The following is a 21,861-nucleotide window of genomic DNA, read 5'->3' as shown; positions in this document are numbered from 1 at the left end:
TTATTTTATTTAATTTTCACAAAACTCTCTCAGGACAAGTATTTTTATCTCCTTTGGACAGATGAAAACCTTTGAAACAGAGGAAGGTCAACTTCCTTGACCAAGCTTGCACAGTCGGAAGATTGCGGGACCAGGGTTTGAACAAGATATAATTCGTTGTGATTTCACTAAGACCTGGATGCTTCCGTGTGTAACACTCTGTTGGAGCTTTATCCTCAGTTTGCATGTGCAAAGATCCTCCCTCTTGAAGACTGACAAAAGACACCTTCAATTCATATCTCCTAGTTGATGAGAACCAGAAATCAACTCCTGTGTGATCATCCATGTGCAAATTGAAAAATGCTTTCGAATGTGATAGAGACAAGTAAGGAACTTGCCAGAATTCGAAGATCCGCCACCTGTGGGCTTTAAAATTCCTTTGTGATTAGGGACCCTGTGTCTGTGTCTAAGTGGACTTACGTAGGTGGAGGGGGAAGATGTGGAAGGGTCCTTTTTGCAGGCTTTGCATTCAGTCGGTGTTGAGTAAAGGAAAAATAGGGAGTGAAGCTTATATTCTAGAGTTGTTATTCAGCAGCATCAAAAAGACCAAGGACATTGAGAACATCATGTTGATACTTAATATCTACATGTTACTATATTGTTAAGACTTTATAGTTTATTTCCGAAAGACTATAAAGTGTAAATGGAGTAAAAAGGATAAAAAAAACCCACTTATATATTACAATGTAAGTTTTTGCTCTTTTCTATACTCATTAACTTTTTCTATTATTAACGAACTGAGTAATAATGCAGCTTCTACAATTTGTATGCCTATCACAGACACGCTTGGGAAATATATCTGCTCTCTACTGCCTAATTATCATTGGAAAGTCAAGTTTCCCCAAGGAACTGTCCATAGATAAATATCAGTTCTTCAGAATTCTGGAATCTCATCTCTCTTCAAATCTCCCCTGATTGTTCCCACAGCTGGATTAGCGCAGAACCCCATAGCTGGTCGGTGAGGATATGTGTACTTAAAGGGAGCTTTTAATTTTGACCTTGAAGTTAAAATAGTAATGTCATTTCACATAGATAATTTAGATCGCTTTTGCTGAATCCACCCTAGATCTTTTGATTCACTAGAGTCTTGAGTAACTGGAGTTTTGCAAAATGCATAGTCTGTCTTCACATACTGCTTCTGACACATTATTTCTTTCCTCTCATTTGGAGACTAACACTTGTCAGATTTTTAAAACTGGCGTCTTGTATATTTCTTGTAGTCTTTTCAATTATGGCCCTGTCTGTACTTGCAATTGCTTATTTCTCTCTATGGTTTCAGTGGATATTTTCTATTGGTCCATTTCCAGTTCACTAATTCTTTCTTGTACCATGTTTAACCTGTTGCTTAAAACATCCATCAGGGTTTAATGAGGGTGGAGAGGGAGTGAGGTGCTGTCATTGGCAACAGGTGCATAAACAACTGTCTGCTGTAGCAGAAGGAGTTACTGCTATTTGGAAAGTGTGAATGAAGTGCTGGGCATTTCGACTTTTCAATCTTTTGTTGTTGCAGATAATGCTACTTTATACATTCCTTGCATTTCTTTTGGTAGATATTGTTGGGTTTATACCTACAAGTAGAATTACTAGGTCATAGAGCAGGCATATGTTGACCTTTAGAAGATGCTGCTGGCCGGGCGCGGTGGCTCAAGCCTGTAATCCCAGCACTTTGGGAGGCTGAGGTGGGTGGATCACAAGGTCAACAGATCGAGACCATCCTGGTCAACATGGTGAAACCCTGTCTCTACTAAAGATACAAAAAATTAGCTGGGCACGGTGGTGCGTGCCTGTAATCCCAGCTACTCAGGAGGCTGAGGCAGGAGAATTGCCTGAACCCAGGAGGCGGAGGTTGCGGTGAGCCGAGATCGCGCCATTGCACTCCAGCCTGGGTAACAAGAGCGAAACTCCGTCTCAAAAAAAAGAAGATGCCACTAAACGTTTTCTCAATTCCTTGTACCTATTTAAATGCCCCAGTGATGATGCCAGTTGTTTCTCATCCTTGCAACACGTGGTATTTTCTTTTTCATTTTTGCCATTTGCTATTAATTTTGCCAGTGCTTTTATCTTATTGCTTTAGTTGCTATTTCATTGATAACTAGGGAGGTTGCTCACCTTTTCAAATTCTTACTGACCATTTGGATGTCATATTTTATAAAATGTTTGAATATGTCTTCTGACCATTATTTATAAACTGGGCTCTTGGTCTTTTTCTCACTATTTTTTAGGGAGTTCTTTATAGTTTGGAGATATGAAGCCTTTGGCAGGAATATGGATTAAAAATGACTTTGCTCTGGGTAGGGCTTGTGTTTTTGGTTTCTTAGTAATGTTTTTTGATGAACAGAGGTTCCCAATTTTATGAAATAATATTTATTGTTTTTTTGTTTGCTATCCACTGAGAATAGATTGTACTATATGTCATGAGATAAGAATAACACTTGCTTTCTTCACTTTCAGTTTTGAAGCCTATTTTCTCTAGTTGTAGCATTGCAGATTGGTAGTTCCCCCCCTTCCCCTTTCAACGCTTTAAAAATGTTATTTCATCATGTCTTGAACATAGTTTCAGTTGAAAAGTCAGCCATTGGTCTTATTATTGCTCTTTGAATGATCCTTCACTCACTGACTTTGGTTTTTAGCAGTTTTACTCGAATGTGCCTAGCTGTGGTTTACTCTTTAGTTATACTGCTTGACTTTGGTAGAGCCTCTGGAATCTTTGTGTGTCTGTGGTTTTATATTCTTTGTCAGTTTTGCAAAATGCATAGTCTGTCTTCACATACTGCTTCTGACACATTATTTCTTTCCTCTCATTTGGAGACTAACACTTGTCAGATTTTTAAAACTGGCGTCTTGTATATTTCTTGTAGTCTTTTCAATTACGGTCCTGTCTGTACTTGCAATTGCTTATTTCTCTCTATGGTTTCAGTGGATATTTTCTATTGGTCAATTTCCAGTTCACTAATTCTTTCTTGTACCATTTTAACCTGTTGTTTAAAACATCTATCAGATTTTTAATTTAGGTTATTTTATTTTTTATTTCCATAATTCTCATTTGACTCTTTTTATGCATTATAGTTATCTGGTGAAGTTTACCATCTCACCATCTGTTTACTTGAATAATAATAACAGGCATTCTAAAATCCATGTTTGATAACTCAAATTTAACAGTGTTGTTACTGGTTTTTTTTTTTTTCAACCTCATTTGTTTTTTTCAGTCATTTTATCTTCTTTCCTATTTGGACATTTTTCTGTGTGTTCTTCTTCCTCTTAGTTTTTGGTTATTTGATTTTCTTGCACACCTAGAGTTTTTTCAAATAAATCTTTTGTCTATTAGAAACATTTGTTTCCTCATTGGTGGAAATGTAAGTATGTAATTACAATCTCCACTCTGCTTCACTCAGCCTTTCTCCCTTTGTATCTCTCTGAGTCAAACACAAGTTTACTTTGTCCCACAGACTCTAAGGTTATACCTCAAACTTTTTAAGTTTGAACATTTCTCTTTAGCTTTGAGATGATGTAGGTGGACTACCTCCTATTTCTCCCTGGGGGTGGAGAAGGAAAATGTCACAGCACTTGAACAACATTTTCCAGTGAAATTCTTTTTTCAAGCTCAAACTCCCTTCTTGGCCTTAATAAACACCTTTATAAATAGTTTATCACCTGAGTTTGGAATGAAAGTGTAGTGGTACTTAGTGTCTCAGGACCTCAGTTGAAACAGACATAAATTCCCTTTTGGTAACTGGTTATAATTTGTAACAATATCATTATTCTTCCTGATATAAAAAACACACATATTAATTTAAAATGTTTGATTTTTAATTGTTTAAAATGGCAATTAATCCATAAAAATTAGAAAAACTGTTGTTCTATGTGTACCCTTGAAGCAGGTAGCCCACAGTTTACTGAAAGTTTGAAAAATATTGCTTTAAATTTTTTGTTATTGGACATAATCATGAAATTTACCCACTGAAAATCAAAACTACCTCATTTTTGACCCATTGTGGTCATCTGCTTTTAGATGTATTGAATTTATAATATCCAGATGACATCAATGTCTAATAGTAATAAGCAGTTAGAATTACAGGACTAGACCTCAGAGGTTAGAATATTATCAACGTGTAGAAGAAACTGTAGAGATGACTGAGATGCTTAGGTAAAGGATGTCGAATGAAAATGGAGTAGAAGCCAGAATATGTAAGACTCAGGTGAAGAAAGCTGATGGATTTAGGACTTTAGTTGTGATGAAGAAGGCTTCCTCTTCCAGGGTTTCCTGTATCCTGATGGATACAATTCACTTTATGTTTGTGTACCCTTATCATTCTGGTTGTAATCTTTAAGTCCATGTCCAAGACTTTCTAGACCTCACCCTCCCCTCTGCGTGTGTGCGTGCGTGTGTTTGTGTGTGTGTGTGTGTATGGTCTGGTTCTGTGGCCCCACCCAAATTTCATGTCAAATTGTAGTTCCCAATGCTGGGTGGTGACCTGGTAGGAGGTGATTTAATTTTCCCCTTGGTGTTCTTGTGATAGTGAGTTCTCATGAGATCTGGTGATTTAAAGGCATGGCACTTCCCCTTTTGTGCACGCACACACTGTCTCTCTCCCCTGCTCTGCCACAGTAAGATGTGCTTGCTTCCCCTTTGCCTTTTGCCATGATTGTAAGTTTCCTGAGGCCTCCTAGTTATGCTTCCTATATAGCCTGTGGAACCATTGAGTCAGTTAAAACCTCTTTTCGGCTGGGCATGGTGGCTCCTGCCTGTAATCCCAGAACTTTGGGAAGCCGAGGCAGGGGGATCATGAGGTCAAGAGATCAGGACCATCCTGGCCAACATAGTGAAACCATGTCTCTACTAAAAATACAAAAATTAGATGAGCGTGGTGGTGCATGCCTGTATTTCCAGCTACTCAGGAGGCTGAGGCAGGAGAATCACTTAAACCCGGGAGGCAGAGGTTGCAGTGAGCTGAGATCGCACCACTGCATTCCAGCCTGTCAACAGTGTGAGACTCCGTCTCAAAACAAAACAAAAAAACACCTCTTTTCTTCATAAACTTCCCAATCTCAGGTAGTTCTTTGTAGCAATGTGAGAATGGACCAACACACACACACACACACACACACACACACACACACACACACACACTTAAAACCAAAGAAGGGCCGGACGCGGTGGCTCACGCCTGTAATCCCAGCACTTTGGGAGGCCGAGGTGGGTGGATAACGAGGTCAAGAGATCAAGACCATCCTGGTCAACATGGTGAAAACCCATCTCTACTAAAAATACAAAAAAATTACCTGGGCATGGTGGCGCGTGCCTGTAATCCCAGCTACTAGGGAGGCTGAGGCAGGAGAATTCCCTGAACCCAGGAGGCGGAGGTTGCGGTGAGTGGAGATCCCGCCATTGCACTCCAGCCTGGGTAACAAGAGCAAAACTCCGTCTCAAAAAAAAAAAAAAAAAGACTTTGGGAGGCCGAGGCGGGTGGATCACGAGGTCAAGAGATCAAGACCATCCTGGTCAACATGGTGAAACCCCGTCTCTACTAAAAATACAAAAAAATTAGCTGGTCATGGTGGCACGTGCCTGTAATCCCAGCTACTCAGGAGGCTGAGGCAGGAGAATTGCCTGAACCCAGGAGGCGGAGGTTGCAGTGAGCCGAGATCGCGCCATTGCACTCCAGCCTGGGTAACAAGAGCGAAACTCCGTCTCGAAACAAACAAACAAACAAACAAACCAAAAAACCCAAAGAAGAGCTGAGCAGAGTTTGAGTTTGCTTAAACCCATTTGTATGTGTGTATATGTGTGTGTGTGCCTGTGTGCATGCATACATGTACGTGTGTGTGTGCACACATGCGTGTATGTGTGAGGTGACAGTGTTCTGACCCTGTGGCTCCTGATAACGATGATGTAGTGATGGAACAATCATGATGATTGTGGAATATAAATGACATTTTAGCTAAACTAAGCCCTTTTTTCTTCCTGCAGAGGCAAAGTTCTGCATCTTCTTTTGCCTGTCACTCTTGCTGATGCCTCATGTATCTTAAACTATCATCACTTCGGCATTCTATCTCAGCTACATGCCATTAGCATCCTGTTCCATGGCACTCGTGGAACATCTTGACTGCCCTGTGAATTGACCCAGCAATTATAACCAAATGCCTTAGGAATGCTCCCGTACGTTATAAACACATCAATGCACATGTTGATGTGATAATGACAAAATTACACTTTCTCGCTTTCAGTAGCTTCCAGAAAGTCACTTACAAAGGGATGCTTTCTGGTGTAAGGTGAAACTCCTCAATCACTAGTCCCTGCAATGTCTGGGGTCCTGGGAGCTGGGCGGATTGGAGCCCAGAGGAATGGTGTCCTTGCCTTGGTCTTAGATTTTGCTGATTCTATGAGAGACATGAGCACAATATTAGAATCCTCCAAGAACCTTCTACCTGTTGAATTGACACGAATTGTTTTTGTCAGCAGGTTCTTTTTCTCTAGGATAAAGACTTCCACTTGCTGCAGACGCAGGTTGACCACTCACATGTACTGAAAGGGTTCCAGTGCAGAAGTAAACAAGAGTCAAAAATCCCAGTCTCCACCTTTCACTCCCCATTGATATGATGCTCCCAGTTCCCTGCAAAGTGATGCTCTAATGACATCAGTATCACTCAAGCACTGTCAACCCTTCAGTTAGGTAGTGTCTGTGGGCTAGAGTGTGTCTTGGGAGTTTAAAGAAATAAGGGGTCAAATCCAAAAGGAATACTCCTTTTTGCTAGAGACTGATATATTTTGGAAAGCATGTAGGAGAGTTTGCCTGAAGTTTCAGAATTTTAATAAGCAATATTGCTTTCTTTATTTTTTATATGACTGGTGGTATTTCTCTACTACATACCTGATTCTTGTCAGTGGTGGAAACACAATAACTGTCCCAACACCACATATGTCCATGGAGTCTGCGAGACTGTTCAGTTAATTCTGTGTTGGCAGCTTGGACAATGTTATGCAGGGAAAGACTGAATTTCTCTGGACTGTAGATTTTTCTCTTCTCCGAAACAAAAGACAGTGAAAGCACGAGAGAACAAAGAGACAGATTTTGTCTTTTGTTCACACATTTATTCACCAAACATTTAATGAGTGAGCAGGGAGTATGTAAATAAGATACAGATCAGTTCAGCAAAAACTTCATAGTAGAGTAATAGAGGCCTATAAACAATGGACTTTTACAGATTAGGGCAAATCTGTAGTGGGACTACTACAGCATGCCAAAGATCACACTTTCAGGAATACATTCTGCTTGGGAAGGCATTTGGGTCTCCCGAAAGAAGAGACTAATTTGGATAGCCTTGAACAATGAGAAAATTAGTAAGATTTGATCCAGAGGAGCTGCAGGAAAGCAAAAAATAAAAAGGGAGTAAGTGAAGGTTTATGCATGTTTAAGGAGTTATGGACACGGATTTTGCTATACAGACTGCATGGGTGATGAAGAATGTCAGGTGAGGGCATGTGGCACAAGATCACTAAGGAGGCCGAACACCATGCTAAAGTGTTTGGGAGAATGGAAAGTAAAGTGATTATTTTTCTTTTAAGTGTGAGAACAATATGACAGGCACCAATGCTATAATCCAAGATCATTCCTTAAAAGACAATAATTCTTGGTTGAATGTTCCCCTAATGAAAAATAAAGAAAAAGAAATAATGTATCATATTTTCTGTCTCCAGTACACCGTGGGATCCTAGAGTAAGTCTCCTTAGTGAAGTGTTGGCCTCATCTGTTCATGTTTACCTCTGTGACTGGTATTTGAATTGGTTTTTGAATCGCCCTGGCATTGCTTCATCTTTCCAGACAGCTGCTCTTTTGAAGCATCCTTGCAAGAGATGCTTCTCTACTTATCTAGACAGAGCATACACTTGTCAATCAAAACATAAATAGCATGAAAGCAACCCTCATGTCCAGAGGTGGAAGGAGAGACAGGGCTATTTTCCTACTGATGACCTGCCAAGTGTAGCATGACTGGGCTCTTTTTGATACTTCTGAAATTGCAGAGAGGGACCCCAGCATGAAAAACTCTGTTTCTGCCCTCCATCTTTTATACCCATCGTTTGCTATTCTAATAAGAAAACTCTGAAGGGCTTCAAAGACTACAAAATTACTACACCAGTTTTTTACCTGCTTTGTGTGGGCAACTGACTGTGCTTTTCCATTGCCTAGCATTCTTCTATATTAGCATTGGATTTTTTTTTTTTTTTTTGCCTTTGCCCCCGCAAATGGCTAGGCCTGAAGTTACTCATTATTCGAATCATTGAGTCCCTTTCTCTAGTAAGCTACAACACTAGAGTTTCTTGGGGTGTGAGAGATGATCTCTGAGGACAGTCAGTGGGTGGCTTCTATTCACAGTGTTGGAATCAGAGCTGTCTTGTTTGCCAAGAGGGAGATTGGTCCCTGGAGCTTATGCAAAAGCTTTAATAGGGGTTATGCTGGTCCAGTTGCGTTGCTTAGAATGCCTGGGATGATGTGAGTGTGACTCCTTTTGGGCCTCATCCACTTTCTCCCTTTACAAAGAGTGACTGGCTTGCAGAGAGATTTGGCAAAGAAGGGGATATGGAGCGCCACCAGGAGCAAAGGGTTTCTGGTTCCTATTTGTTTTCCTGTCAGGTGTTGCTGGGAGATCCGCTCCCCTCAAACTACTGCCAACTATGTGAACTCTAGTAATTTGGAAGGGAAAATAAATTACTGGCAAATCCAGCGCAGCAAATTGTGGGCTAATAGCAAAAGCCGGAGATGACTCTGTTAATGGCTCTTGTACAGCCTTTTGTCAACTGAGGGAAGAGTCGCATCTGAATTCTGAGAAGCTGTACTTGGGGCAGGGACAGAAAGTCCGGAGAAACTGCAAAAGATAAAGGTTTTGTTTCTATCACTAAGACTTTTTAAAAAAACAAAACAAAACAAAAAAACAAAAGCCTAAGCCCAGTGTCTTTTATGGAAAACAAAATGATAAGATCAGACATTCAGGCCAGGCATGGTGGCTCATGCCTGTAATCTGAGCTCTTTGGGAGGCTGAGGCAGGAGGACTGCTTGAGCCCAGGAGTGGGAGACCAGCCCGGGTAATACAGACTCCGTCTCTATGAAAAAAAAAAATAGCTGGGTATGGTGGTGCATATGTGTAATCTAAGCAACCCAGGAGGTTGAGGTGAGAGAATCACTTGAGCCCAGGGGGTCAATCAAGGTTTAAGAGAGCTCTGATCACACCAGTGCACTCTGGTCTGGGTGACAGACCAAGACCCTGTCTCAAAAAAAGAAAGAAAGAAAATGATTGAAACTTCAGAAGCCCTAGTGCTTTGAGAAATGGTAGAGAAGAAAAATTTACAGACTGAATGGTAACATCTGCCCTTACAATTTCACAGACCTTTCTCATCAGTTTCTTTGGCAAAGAAGAGATGTCACAATAATTCAAATGTGTCATTCTTTGGCTCTATCTCACAGAAAAGTGATAAAGTAGGAGTTAGGTGCTGATAATGTCAGTTCTCAGGATGCATTGCTGTCATTGACTAACCAACTCTAGCCAATTTTTCTATGTGTCTTTAGGTGTTGAATATAACTGTGTTATGTTCAAGCACTACATTCTTACATTTGTATATATGTACTTGCCTACATACAGATCAGGAATATCTGAATTCTCTTGAACATTTTACTCACAGGGAGAAAAAAGCGTTCGTTTCTGTTTGTCAGGGAAACTCTTCACCTGTTATTAGTTTATTCATTCCATCAGTAAGTATTTATTGAATGCTTACTCTGTGTCCATCACTGTATTAGGTGCTGGGGTTACGGCAGTGAAGGAAACAAACCGAAAATTCCTACCGGCGCAGAGCTTATATTCTGGTGGGAGGAGACAGTCAACAAGTATATAAATAAAATACAGATTTATATGTGTGATGACGGCGATGCCTGTTAAGGAGGAAAATAAAGCAGGAAAAAGGAAAAGGGGGTTCCCACTTTTTTTTTTTTTGAGACAGAGTTTCGCTCTTGTTACCCAGGCTGGAGTGCAATGGTGTGCGATCTCGGCTCACGGTTGCAACCTCCGCCTCTTGGGTTCAAGCAATTCTCCTGCCTCAGCCTCCTGAGTAGCTGGGATTACAGGCACGCGCCACCATGCCCAGCTAATTTTTTGTATCTTTAGTAGAGACGGGGTTTCACCAATTTGACCAGGAGAGTCTTGATCTCTTGACCTCGTGACCCACCCGCCTTGGACTCCCAAAGTGCTGGGATTACAGGCTTGAGCCACCGCGCCCGGCCGGGTGTTTCCACTTTAAGTACAGTGGGGAGGAAAACCTCGGTAATCAGGATTTACACAAAGATTTGAGGCGAGCAAGGAAGCAGTTCATGTGGGGGAGAGCTTTGCAGGGAGAAGGAATGCCAGGGCAGAGGCTTGGAGTCTGGGGAGTACCTGGGTAGTTTGAATTAGGGCAGGGAGTCCGATGTGGCTGGAGCAACATGAACAAGGAGAGAGTGCAAGGTTCCCGGCAGGGTAAGCCAGCAGTGGAATGCTGGGTGGGCCTCCTAGGCATTCATAAGGATCTTGGCTTCCATGCTAAGGGGGTGGGAGGCCATGGAGAACATGGTGTAACTTCCTTTTACAGGGGCCATTCAGGCTGCAGGGTGTCAAGGGTGGAATGAGGGAGATGAATTGCAAGAATCTAGGTGAGAGGTGATGAAGGCCTGGCCTATGGTGGAACATGAAGGTGGGGGGATGGAGTGGGATTTTGAGGATGTTTTTAACCTGTGTTAATGTATCATTGAGGTAGGTACGGTCTGGAGAGGCAGACCGTGGGAAAGGCTGAGGATAATTCCTAGAGGGGGACTCAGCAGAGGACCATCCGCAGTCAAAGCAGTCAAAGGCTGGGCAAATGAGTGACTTGGTCATCAAGGGGGATCGGGACACAGTATCCGCGACATCGATTTCCACATTTGCTAGTGAGGTAAATAGAGTTAAGATTATTATTCCCACTTTACAGATAAGAAAAATGAAGTTTAAAGAGAATCCACCACTCAGACTCTTAAGGTTTTAAGCGATGCCTCTAAGCTGCAAGCAGGTCTTCTGATAACATGTCCTGATAGCCTTATTTTCTCAATCACCTAACGCCCCAGCCCCACCTGCTTGCCCCAGGTGCCTGCATGTCTAAGTGAAGCCCAGATGATACCTGCAGTGTTGAAATGCTGACTCTTATGGTGAGTGTGCATAAATGTCATGCCCTCATGTGTGATCAACCTGTAGATCTTTGTCCACGAACATGGGTATGAGCTGGCACACACCTGAATATGTGATGGGCTGTGCACCCAGCCTCTCCTTTCCTCCTTCCTGCCCTCCCTTCGCTTTCCTCCCTCGCTCTCTTTCTTCCTTCCTTGACCAGCTTGTAATAATACATTTTGTAATGATAAAAGTACATTTTGTGCCCAGTAAAGTACTACATGCTCTTGATGCAATTTCTTATGTATTTATTTTTTAAAGTATGAATGAAAAAGCTAGTGCTGGGACCTGACTCAAACCTTGTGGGGAGAGAGTCTTGAGGTGGGAGACAGTTGAACGTGCTTCTTCTGAGATGCCTGTGGGACATTTAAATTGAAAGACCAGGCTACAGCTCAGAGGGGCCTACGCGGAGACTATGTTTGGAGTTTCTGAACATTCTACTCGGAAAATGTGCCTCCTGCACCTCTGACTGATAAGCAGTACATCAGTTTCCTATTTTACCTTATCCTTCCTGTTGTTTCTAAGTGGGTGTGAATATATCAGGTAAGTTGAACAAACAAGAAGCAGGACTGAAACAAGCACACTGTATTTTGCCTCTCATTACCCCATTAAACTTGATGTGTGGAGCTTTTCTTCCTTCAATCCTGGATGCAGATTCTGGCAGATCCCAGAAACTTTCTTTCTATTCTTGGAAAATGTGCATCCCCATGGTGACATACGGTGGGAGGTATAGACTCAATTTCAAACATTTAATGTCCAGCCCAAGCTGTTATTCAAGATGTCTGACTCGGCTTCTTGTTAAAGCATCAGTCTTCTCCCGGCACCAACCTGGGTCAGTCTGGAGGCAGGAGAGGAGGTGGTAAAACACCTCATTTCACAAGCTTCTGCTTCCTGCCTTGGGAGGAGGAGGAGAAGGGAAGATAAGAGAATGGGGCAATTATTTTTTTTTTCTGGGGTACATGTGCAGAACATGCAGGTTTGTTACATAGGTATACACATGCCATGGTGGTTTGCTGCACCCATCAACCCGTCATCTACATTAGGTATTTCTCCCAATGTGGTTAATACCCTGGACCTGGCAGATGTCTGGCTCTTTCTGTGGAGTATATTTGAGCTCCCTGTAGGTTATAGGTTGGACTCCCTCACCTGGTTTTACCTTAAGAAAGGAGAAGCCTCTATTCTGGGTAGCCTTGTGGCTCCTTCCTCAGCCCAGGGGCATGGCATTGGTAAGCCCCTCACCCTCTATCCCCCAACCAGGCTCTTTTTTTTTTTTGAGACGGAGTTTCGCTCTTGTTACCCAGGCTGGAGTGCAATGGCACGATCTCGGCTCACCGCAACCTCCGCCTCCTGGGTTCAGACAATTCTCCTGCCTCAGCCTCCTGAGTAGCTAAGATTACAGGTACGCGCCACCATGCCCAGCTAATTTTTTGTATTTTTAATAGAGACGGGTTTTCACCAATTTGACCAGGAGAGTCTCGATCTCTTGACCTTGTGATCCACCCGCCTTGGCCTCCCAAAGGGCTGGGATTACAGGCGTGAGCCACCGCGCCCAGCTATTTCTAAAGACATCTCCGTGCCTCTCCATGTAGCTCTCCTGGCTAGAAGAGGGCCCAAGTACTCACGCGGAATGTCCCTCTACCCTGCCCGGCCTGCGCTTGGCATGGCACAGCAGCGCAGCCCACGCCCCAGCAGTGTGTCAGCGCTTCTCGTGTCTGTGAGATTTCCTGTGCAGGAGTCAGGCTCATCCACGGTCTCTTCAGCTTCCTCAGAGGAGAACAGGGTGCAAGTTCCTGCACTTCGAAATTTCAGGGGATGCAGACCAAGCTCTCCAAGCAGAGGGAGGAGCTGCGTGCCCCTAGGGAAGTGTCTTCTGCTCCTCCTGTGCTCTCATTTGATAGAGGAGCGATGGGCGATCGCCGTCCTTCCACGACACGTTGCTTCCTTGTTCCTCACACCCATGGGTAAAAATACCCCGAAGTGAGAAATCACAAAAGTGACATTAGGAGGCTGCATAGGCCGCAAGCTTGAGGGAGGTCGTGAAGCTTCTGGAGGAAGGAGCAATGCGGCATCCCTGAAGGAAGGAGTCTCCAGAGAAGCTGGGGAGGGGAGTGAGGAAGCAGTCATTTGTCATTTCTACCTTAACCTCAAATAACCTGGGATGGGGATTTGGTGGCACTGGCTTCCTGCCTTACTCTGTGCCATGACATTCCCCAGCCTGGGGAATGCTGTGCACCAAGGAGCAGCTGGCCGCGAGGAGAGGCTGTGGGCTGCAGGTGGGCCGAGGTCCTGCCTCCCAGAAGGTCCTTCTCACCCGGCTCACACCTGCTCCTCCAAAGCTGCTAGGTAAAGGGAAGTAGGTCGTTTGGTGGGTGGGAGAACCATTCTCAATTACAAAAGAAAGAAGAAAGAAATTTGCTTCTAAGCTTCCAAGAATTTCAGCTTGTAAGTCAGAAATTTCACACCCCAAATGAAATTGGCAGGAAGCCCAGAACTTGCCATTTTCACTTTAGGCACTAAAATTCTCACATGGATTTACTTAAAGAGTAACCAGAGTATTAAAGTGTCTTTTGGGCTTAAGATTTATTTGCATATGATCCACTGGCATGATTATCTATTTACCAAATAAATGGAGAGTTGGTTTTGTTATTTTGAAACTGTCCAGGAGTCCCACATTTATTTATTTCTAACGCGTCCTGTGATCAGAAAGCATTGATTTACAAAGAAATTGCATACAGTTAATAATCTGTTGGTACATTTTCATAATGTCTTCTTCTAACTGGATGCACTGGAATCTTAAGTGGCTAACTCAGTTGAATAAAGTAGTCTTACAAGGTTTAATCCTCTTCCGCTGGCTATAGTCATGTTCAGTGTTGGTGACACGTCTATAGATTGTTGTGGGGTGCATAGGATAAACCTGGATATTGTTACATGTTCTTCGTCTTCCAGTATGTATGCATGCAGCCCATACATACATGCCTCAAGTACACAACTATGTCTTCACAAATGCAGTCGGTCCTCATTATTTGTGGATTTCCTATCTGAGAATTTGCCTACTCATTGAAATTCATTTGTAACCTCCAAATCAATATTCCCAGCACCTCAGTCATTTGCAGACATGTATGGAGTGATAAAAACTTCAAGTCACCAGAGAAACACATTTCCAGCTGGGGTCAAAGATGGCTGCGTTGCCTTTTTGTTTTTGTTCTCATACAGTAGACAAGTGTCCTCTTCACAGTCCAGTTAGCACTCTGATTTTCGTACTTATGGGATCTTTGTTGTTACTTTGCTATTCCTAATGGCTCCCACATGTTGCGCTGAAGGACTGTCTCATGTTTCGAGAAACAAGAAAGCTGTGATGTGCTTCATGGAGAAAATGTTAGAGGAGCTTATACTGCTGTGGGCTATAAGCTCAGTATGAATGAATCAGCAACACAGATTAAATAGGGTGTCTTAAATGCACATAAATCAAGGTTATGTAGTGACTGGTTGATGAAAATGTGTGACTAGGGGCCTGTGGGAACATCATCTTGTATTTTCTTTAGGAGCAAAGTTCTGTATTCACTAATTCAGAGTTCTCGATGACTTTCTAGAATATGACTCCCATGAGTAACAAGAAGCTACTGTATCTGGTCTTGTTTCCTTAGAAGCGTCACCTCTTGTCACTCTGTCCTGTGCCAACACTCCCATAGGTAAGCATCAGATGCTTCATGGTTAGTCTCCTGCCCGTGAGGCCGGTATCCAGCTGCTTTACCTAGCAGCAACATGGCCTTCTCCATAGTTCTTAACACACCTGCTCCTCATTCACCTACCACCAGGCCACCACATGTCACCAGCATCTCATGCATGGACTCCAGGAGAGCCTACTCCCTGGGCTTCTCATCTCCCCAGTCTGTTCTCTCCTTGGCAGCAAGTAGGGGTCCAAAGTCACACCCCACTCCAGGCTCTGCCTATTCTCTATACCCTCTCCCAAAGTCATTGAAGATTTTTTTTTTTTTAATTTAAGGAGCCTGGGTATGTCACTACAAGGTTTTAAGCCAGGGCTTGGTCATATCTATGTTTCAAAATCACCTCTTTTGCTGCAGAGGAGAGAATAGATACTGTGACGTATCGGATGCTTAGCTCTGGGAGTGCTGGCATAGGACAGGCTGACAAGACATGCTGCTTTCTTGCTCTAGTGAGGATGCATGTGAGACTCAGAGGAAGAATAAGATACAGGGATTCAAAGCTCAGTTTCCACTTTTTCATGTAATTCCCCTTTAGAACTGCTTTCTTTGAATAAAGAGGTTTTACTCTTTTTTGAGAATGTGCTTTGAAAAAACACACAGGGCTGTGCTAATACCAATTATTTCATATTTTACAAAACCATACATATGCAGATATAAAATGTAGGTTTAGAAAATGTTAGTGGCTATCATGAATTTTTATGTGATAGAAAATGATACTATGTATATTCATATCTTCATGTTATAGCACCATTTTCTATTACTCTCTGACATGTTTATAGGATATAAATTATGTTGTTCCATTTTTTTGGAGATTTTTCTTCATGTTGATAAAAATTTTAAAAGGCATTTAATGTTCTGAAAAGTACTTTCCTGACTGCTCGGTGAAAGGTTGACCATAATTCATTTTTAAAAATCTGGACATTAATGGATCTACACCTGCTTGAGGTAATTTTTACCTTAAAAAAGTCTAAGTTGGCATTTTCTTGACTTTGTTTTATCACATTATTTATGCTAAATGGATGTACGGGAAATTAATTTGATGCTGCTCAAATATACCTTTTCCTTTTGTATTGTAAAACCTTTTAAGCAGGGGCTTCAATATAGAAACGGCCTGGGGTTGACCAGTGAGACGGATGAGTTTACAAAGTGAAAACATTACTTGAGATCAGAGGTTTCCATTTCCAACCTTTATTTCTCCTGTCAACTTATTAAACATTTATTTAGTTATAAAAACTACATAAGGTTCTAGAAACACAAAGACAAATGGAAAATAGTCTTTGCCCTTTTTACTCTACTGGAGGAGATGGAAATGTAAACTAACTAAATAATTAATTGTACTAAGTTATGAAAGTTTCCATAAACTTCTACAAGAACACTGAGAAAGAAAAAAATGTTAGAAAAATTATCCAGAGGAAAGGGCCACTGAAGGTTGGGAAGAAGAGTCAGGATTGGCCAGACAGATGGGACCATGTGCCACAGTAGACAGGGATCAGAACATGCATTCTACTGGGAGAACTGCAAGAATCCCAAGGATGGTCAGGAGTGTGTGGAGGAAATGAAAATCTCTTACAAAAAGGCTCTTTCATTTCCAGAGTCCACATTCTGGCATAGAAAACCTTGTTGGGTGTGTAAGGAGAGACAATAAGAATCAAGTACTTGATATCATTCTCTTTGATATAAATGAATCAGGTAATGAATAGTGTTGACAGTAGAAGAATGCATTTGGATTAAAATCTGATACTTGCTGGGATGTAGATGAAATATAAGGATCTGAGTTTTTTGATAGATTGCTTTCAAGGTTTTGATTAACCTGAGACATCTTCTGTAAATGGCTTATTTTCTTTCTCTTCATTTTCTTCTACAAGTTCAAACATAAAAGATCAATATTTTATCTTCTTCTTTTAGTTGTAAAAATAAGATTCTGTTGGATTTGACAGGTGAGAGGAAGCCAAGCTTAGATACTTTCTTTCTAAATTCCTATTCAGATTAATGTCAATGTATTCTTATAATCTAAGAATTAAGTTTCCCTATAAATAATTTTTTGCTATTTTAAAAATATGATAACTGATTCCAAATTTTCTCATATATATTTTTAACTTCAGAATCACTTTCCAGGAGAAAGTCATTTATCTAAAGAAGATTTCTGAAATCAAGCCTTCAATAATAAGCTTGCAAACAGCTTACTTTAAACAGAGTATTTCGTAGAAAGCAATGTTAAGCATTAACTAAACCACATTAAACAACCATTTAAATGCCTGCCCTCATTATAAAATTTTAAAGATTTTAAAATAGATTTCATGAAGAGCATAGGTCTTGTTATATGACCAAAAACAACATTCTATTATCATCAGGTTTATTAACCTAAAAGGTTTTAGGCTTTCTTTTCCAAATTGGATTGAGATCAAACTCCTAAACAAATGAAACATGTTTTTTTTTTTCTCTCTTCTTTAAGCTGTTCTGACTCTGAAGGGCTTGGTTTCCTTGGGTTGGAGCTGTTTCAACAACCTGAAATGAAACAACTAATTAAAGTGTTTTTGTTTTTGGCTGGAAGTCTTTCTTTTTCTCTGGCTGGAGTTCTGTCTTCTTTAGTTAAAGCCACTTCAGCATATTCCCATTTCTAAATTTCACTGTGGAAAATACCATTGGTTTGAGCAATGACCAAAAAAAAAAAAAAATGAATGAAGCATTTGACCATTGATCATCTCCCTTGCTCTGCCTGATACCAAGGGGGATATGTGCCAAGAATCCATCGTCACTTTCTCACAACTTTATATGAATCAGGCCCTGTAATAAAACATTTCTTTATGTGACTATTGACTATATATAAGATTTTCTGCCCCATGTTTATAAGGGCTTGGTGAGTTTAGAAAAAAACAGTTTATTTTATCAATATTTTTAAAGAGCCCATATTTGCCAGGTTTTGAGGCTGTAATGCACTTAGGTCTGATTTTTTTTGTTTATGATTTGTCCTCCCCAGGACACCGTAACCTCCTTTACTGAAGGCCTATGACTTTCTTGCTCCCTGTTGAATCAGTAGGGCAGAGTGTCTGATTCACTGTTGAGCACTAAATAAATATTACTTGAATGAATGAATGGGCTGAAGAAGAATAGTTTCTGCATTCTAAACAACACTGCAGTATATAAAGTTATAATCTATTGACCTAAGAACGAACAGAAACATGCATGTCTGAGCATTACTTTGAGGAAGAAATAAGAGCTCCCTACAAGGCCTGGGAGAAAGAGAGAGGGAAATATGTGCTCAAAGGAAACCATGCACTTTATGGCCTGCTCAGTCTGAGGTATTCGTAGGTCATGAGAAAGAGATTCCCAGTGGGTTTGGAGCTCAAGATAAAGTCTTCTAATTAAGCTCCTTGCTTGATCATACATATATGATTATTATATATGAAAGTATTATATATGTATATGATAATTGTCCTAATATAGTGGTGGGGACACTGTGAGTACTAAATAATACACTATTTGTGGGATAATTAGATTTAAAGAACAACTATGTACAATTGTGTAGAATGACTTAAAACTGCTGTTGAGAGAGTGCAATGCAATTTGTCAAATGCAGATTTCAAATAGCGGTTATGATCTCAACCCAAAACATAGCTGCCCATTTAGGAAGGGCTGTGGTCATGCATCAGTCATCTAACTCATTCTTACACACAGGACGTGCCATTAATGCCAGCAATTTATTCTATCATGTCAGATGTTAGTAGAGAGGATTTGGAGGTGTTAGTATTTCTATTCTTTAAAAACTTGCAACATAAAGTATACTTTTCCAAATTCAACGTAAAAGAAGAGAAGATAAACAAAGAAATAGCCTTGGAAGAAGGTTCACCTAATGAGCTTCATGATGCGAAAAACGACCAAGAGTGAAGAGCCGAGGAAGTTCAGTTACTGAGTTCAGCCCTGACTGACGGCCGCATGTACCGTTGCTCTGTATATGCTGCCCAGTGCATAAAAGCAGCATGGACTTGCAGAGCCTCAGCAGTCTGTTTGCTAAGAAGGTGGTCTGGGTGGATATGAGTGCAATGGCTGAGTTTGGAAAAGTGAGGAGCTGGGAACTGAGGGGCTAGCTTAGTATTGATGGAGGATGACAATGTACTTGTGGCCAAAAGTAGTTAAGTCATCTAGGGACCTGAAGAAGGAGTTTTTGAAGCAAAGGGAAAAGAATCTGGGTGTTCTCTTTAGTGCAAAAGTAACTATTGAGTAAATATCCCCTTTTGCCAAGAAAAGAATGATGTAATGAAGCAATTGTCCTATGATCAACTGTTGGGTTTAAAAATGTATCTATTGAATCAAGTCCTGCATTATTTTAAAATACGTTTCCAAGACAGAGTCATTCTGTGTGATCCAGCGTGACATTGTCTACTTGAAAATTCCCCTTCATGTATATTTTGCTGAGAAGATGTATTCATGCTTTGACGTGGAAATTCTGAGATCTCTTACATGCAAGCCTCAAAAGTCGGCCTCTTCTGATTATGCTTTTGCCAGTAGATCCAGGAAGTATGGGAGCGAAGAGTCCTGTTCCAATGACCTGTAGCGTCTGGGCTATGTTGTCTTCTTGCTGTGATAGTCATCAATTATGTGTGCTTTAAATGCATACTAATCTTTCTTTTAGAAGAAGGTTAAAGGATGTCAAGAATGTACTTCTGCGCTCCAGCTTACTAAGGAGAATGAAAAATCCCTGGAGAAGATGAGTAAAGGAAGTAATTCAAGGAGCATGCTAAAAATAAAAATACACTCTAAAGAAGCAAGAGGAAAATCAATGCCAGTGTTAAGAAGTATAGGAGTGAATGAATGTGACATTGACAAAAAAGATGAGGAAAAGATTATCGCTAGTATGGCAAAACATAAAACTTTGCTTGAAGAGAAAACAGTATGCTATTTTCCTGGAAACATGAAGGAAGAATCATTTCCAAGCATTCATGAGTAAGCAGACTCCTGTTATAACCCCAGGAAGTGACTCCCTCCGAGCCCTGCCTCTCCACACGCAGTGACGGATGGTGGTGGATGATTGCACACCATGAACCTAGGTAGTTCATAATATGAAAATGGAAGGAAGCCTGACAAGATCCAGTGTCCCTTCCATTTTTAACCACCCAGTGTATCTGTTTCCTGCATAAACACCTGGGGACACATGTTGCTTGATAAAATATGTCTAGTGATTTGGAAGATCTGAGTGGGAAACAGATGGACTTAGAGGCTAGGATATGCAATTTCTTCTTCTGAACTCATGACTTTGAAAGGTAAGTGGAAAGATATGGAAAGTAACTGGATGGCAGGATGTATGTGTGAAAATAAAAGAATTTAGTCCTTGGGCATGTGGCTTATGGTAACAAAATATAAGGGGCAGATAATATCCTATGACCATTAGGAAGAAAATGTTCAGGAAAGTAGCTGATTTATCTCTTGAGAACAAGGACCATATTTTATTCATCTATGTATCTTCAGTTTCTACTACAGTGCTTAAAGTGTGTAGTAGGGGCTTAAAATTACAAGACTAAGAAAAGGGAGAAGAAAATGTTAAGCAAAATAAACCATAAATCACAATTATATAAATGATAATATATATGACCAACCCCCCTAAAAAAATCAATAATTACAAACGAAAGTATAAAAAGAGCTTATTTTTTTTTCACAAGAAAAAGCAACAGGAACACTTGTAAGAAACAGTAACTTATGGCTGAACTTGTAAACATCTAAGTGCCAAAGAGAGTAAAAGCAAAAGGTGCTTGAAATGTTAATACAAGGAAGCAGAAATGATCTCACAGCTACCATTAAGTTTCAGTGAACCAAAATAATAGAAGACTACATATACCCTGTTCCAGAAAAATAGACTTGATGTGGGCTTGGGGGATAGCAAGGTATACTGAGGACATAATTAATTCAGATCATTACTGTGCTTGTGCAGGGGATATGAAGATGACTGAGCCATAATATATAATATCAAAGGCTTCACAGCCACAAGTAGAGATGGATACGTAACATTAAAAAGTGACGCAAATTCTAACCAATATGTCTAAAGTACCACGTATTTGATATTTGTTTCCTAACAAAGTACTGTGGACTGAGTGGCTTAAACACTAAAAGTTTCTTGTCTCACCACTCTGGAGGCTGGAAATCTGAAAACAAGGCATCGGTAGGTTGGTTACTTCTGAGGCCGTGAGGGAGAGTTTGATGCATGCCTCTCCCCTTGCCTTTAGCTTCTGGTGGTTTGCTGGCAATCTTTGGCATTCCTTGGCTTGTGGATGGATCAAGCTAATCTCTGCCTTCATCTTCACACAGCATTCTCCCTGATGTGCATGTGTGTGTCCACATTTCCCCTTTTAATAAGAGCACAGTCATACTGGATTAGAACCCACCCTAATTAACTCATCTTAAATTGATCATCTGCAGAGACCTAGTTCCAAATAAGGTTAAGTTCACAGGAACTGGGGATGATGACTTGAACATCTGTTTTGGGTCACAATTCCACCCATATCAGGCTTAAGGACATTGGGATCATTGTGGCATATAGTACAGTATGGCCAGCCTGCCTGTCAGATGACAGTAACAAGAGATTTTGAAGATTACTTTTAAATACAAAATTGATCCAAGGTGAGGAATAAAATGTTTGAGGAAGGAATATTTGGGTAAGAAATTGTGATTGTGAAAATACGACTTGATTTATTGAATTCACTAATGACTCACTGACCATCTACTGTGGGCCAAATGCCACGTAAGACACCAGAGATGCAAAATTGGTAAGACAGTCGCAATCTTTAGAATGCTAGTAAATATTTAATTTTGGCTGACAAATTTCTCTCTTAGTGTGTAGAGCAAGTGCAGCTTTGAGTTGGGAATGAATGCCAGTCACCTAGACAGA

General features: G+C 40.9%; 1 long non-coding RNA gene across 1 annotated transcript; it reads right to left on the bottom strand.

The window, feature by feature from the left end:
• Positions 1-9,762: 9,762 nt before the first annotated feature.
• On the bottom strand, positions 9,763-13,080 carry LOC108591929 (uncharacterized). The gene is made up of 2 exons (XR_001911906.4): positions 12,882-13,080; positions 9,763-12,150 (listed from the first exon to the last, which is right to left on the bottom strand). It is a non-coding gene; the product is annotated as an uncharacterized LOC108591929 (long non-coding RNA).
• Between the last annotated feature and the right edge of the window lie 8,781 nt (positions 13,081-21,861).

This window comes from Callithrix jacchus, chromosome 5, assembly GCF_049354715.1.
Source record: "Callithrix jacchus isolate 240 chromosome 5, calJac240_pri, whole genome shotgun sequence".
NCBI classification, from domain to species: Eukaryota; Metazoa; Chordata; class Mammalia; order Primates; family Cebidae; genus Callithrix; species Callithrix jacchus.
The sequence above is the reverse complement of the archived record's forward strand: the minus strand, read 5'-3'. Positions and strand labels throughout refer to the sequence as shown.